Below are 2,942 nucleotides of genomic sequence, written 5' to 3'. Positions count from 1 at the left end.
CGGCGGGTGGCTAAGATGTTAAGTAATTCTCTAGAGATGGAAGATGAAGCTCGTACTGCACGTACAGCACTGTTTATTTAAGTGATAAAATTCCTAAATGGCACAGAATGCTTGTTACTAATGAACAAGACAGAGCTCCTAGAACATTGTAATAGAGAGCCTTGTCGCCAGATTTTATGCGAAGCTTCGTTTAGCAGGATTACACCGTAAAATAGGGTAAATAGGCACTATAACTATGCACTGCGAGGTTAATCTGTCGGAGTCGTTATTATCGTTAAGGATGGAAAGCGTACGTACTTGAATTGAATTGAAGAATTGACCGAAACTCTGTGCAAACTTCAGGAGTGAGGCTTCACCTTCATTCTCGGAGCGGTTTCTCACTATTCATTTTTTATCTCTAAAAACTTGGACACTTCTGCTGCTTTGCTACCTTGCCTGACAGGTCAAGTTCACAAGGAAGGGAGCTGCCGTGCCTGAGGGTTTGAACGGGGTTCTCAGCGGTGAAATGCCATGTTACAACATTTCATTGCACTGAGTTCAGTTATTTTTTGCCTGAAAATACGAAAATTTAGCGGCCACGGCTCTGGCACGTATCCCCGGAGGTTAGGTCGGCGCAGTCGTGTTTACACGAAAGATATTGAAATGGTGGATTGTAAACGTGGCCATACGGTTTGAACATTTTCCTTTTAGGCGAGAGCTGCGAGATTTGACTCTTTGTGCCACCTGGTATCCACCAGTTTTTTTTAAATGAATCGAACCTTTCCCGTAGCCTGGTGCTCAGCTTCTATGGTATGAAGTATTGTAAAAATGGGTCTCTGAGTTCTCCTCCTGTAAACCAAACACATTAGCTTTGGCGCTATGTGGCCAAGATGCCCTCGCGCCATTAAAATCAAATCGTTATCTTCATCCATATCATGTAGAGGCTCTGTGAAAAAATGGAAGAAATGCAGCCTACTCGCGTATTTGCCTGAAGGTACAAAAAATATCCGTATGGGGCCCCCATCAAAGAAGCCTCGATAAGCCGTCGCATTCTACGGCATTTGAATGGCTGCACCTGCCTTATGATAGCCGATGGTCAAGAGCTACCTAGCTGCTAACACTCGCCGTTTTATCGAGGCCATACGAAATATGTTTTAGTTTGAATCTTTGAGACGTTGAGATTTTTTACGAGTCGCTGGCAAGATAGACAACCATTGTGATGGAATATAGAGAGTTTGTCAGTTTGTTCGGGGGTTCTCCGCATAACGAAAGTGCTTCCGGTTGGCTTGCTCCAGCTCGAGGCCATGGTGAAAGGAAAGAAGTGCGCACAGGAGCCGCCATGGGTGAGTGTGCGCAGCCAATCGCGGAGACTGTCCTGCTGAATGGCGACTCTGAGGCGTACATAGGCGCGGACGTGTTGGAAAACCTGGTGGACGAGAAACGGTCCCCTTCAGGTAGCGATTGTGAGGGAGAAAGAAGTGCAGACGTGCTTGAAGATCCGACAGAAGAAGACAAAGGAGTCCCTTTCACCGGTGTGACCACGCTGAGGCTTGGATGGACCTGTAACGCGGCCGCCACAGGCTTCTTCACAGTTCTGTCGGCCGCCGTTGTCACCGGGATTGTGTTTCTTTTCGTGTTGAAAGCGCCACCGTCAAATGCGCCAGGTGCCCAAGTGCAGACAGCGTGGACGAAAGACCCAGAAGACCACGGTGACTTCACGGAGACTTCACTGGAGCCCGCAGCCTCGCTGCATCAAGATGCGCGAAGCTTTTCGTTACGGTTAGGCGTACCCGAGCGAGGAAACTATTCGGAGGACGAGGACGATGGCGACGACCACGGCGATGGAGTTGACGATGATGACGACGAGGGTTCCTTGTTCAACGAAACCTTCATCGGTAACTTGCAGAACTTTGAGAATTTTTTGATGCCGACAAACGATGAGAACTTGGAAGAGGTGGTCTAGTCGCAGCCTGCCTGTCCCCAGAATCCCCAGCGGTCCTCGACTGCGGTGCCTGCGGATCCCAAGTTTACGGAATACTTTGAAAGGACAACCTAGGGATCGTACCTCAAGTGCCGAAATGAAAGCTCACTCGCCCAGGCACAAAACAGTAAACTGAAGTTGATTCATCCATGTGCCAAAACGTGAGGTGCATGAGCTAGCGTGTGACACGATTTGTATTCATTTGTAGGAATCATAACGCTCTGCTTCTTTACCATTATGGTATACCGTTGACCTTTTCTGAGCAGCTTCGCAAAGGCCAATATCGTCTTCGTTGATGAGCAGAGCTGCTGCATTCTAAACTATATGGAAGTTCAGTGTAGACATATGTATGGCGCGTTATATTATCGTAAAATTTCGTCGAGTCGACGTTTACAAACGAACCCAACGAGGAGTACAGCTTTTCACAGCGGGTCTCTTGTTTTAAATCTAGCTTCGGCGTTTGTAGAAGTTCAACCCAGCAGCACCATCTGTTTTACAGAGCAAAGGAATTTACTCTTTAGCGCCATTATGACTTGCCCGGCGCCAGTCGCTGGCTCAACTTACCTGCAAATTTTACAACCTCCTCATTGCACCTTGCTTCTTGCCACCCACATCTAGGTTTTTGTTCCGTTCGTGTCAGCCTTACCACCGTGACAACCATAAGTTTCGTCTCCAGCAAGTGGACACTAAAAGAAGGGTTAACTACGCCCGTTATACTGTAGGAGTTAACGCCAGCCGGAGCTTCCAGTTGACCCTCTTTGGGACAGCACAAATTTTTTACAGAACTGACGAAAAATTCTTGATTGCGCAAGCAGATGAGGCGCACAGTAACGGTTCTCAACCAGTTTCCCAATTTTAGTACAAACAGCTAAGTAAAAAAAAAGTGGGATATATTTGTCCCGTTGGGACTAAATGGGGTCAAAGAAAATGTGACGTTTTTGTCCCATTGACCTACATGTGTTTCTTCACTGAGTTAGTTTCT

This window comes from Amblyomma mixtum, chromosome 3, assembly GCF_055824585.1.
Source record: "Amblyomma mixtum isolate Tamu chromosome 3, ASM5582458v1, whole genome shotgun sequence".
In the NCBI taxonomy this organism is placed as follows: domain Eukaryota; kingdom Metazoa; phylum Arthropoda; class Arachnida; order Ixodida; family Ixodidae; genus Amblyomma; species Amblyomma mixtum.
This window is presented reverse-complemented; position numbering follows the sequence as displayed.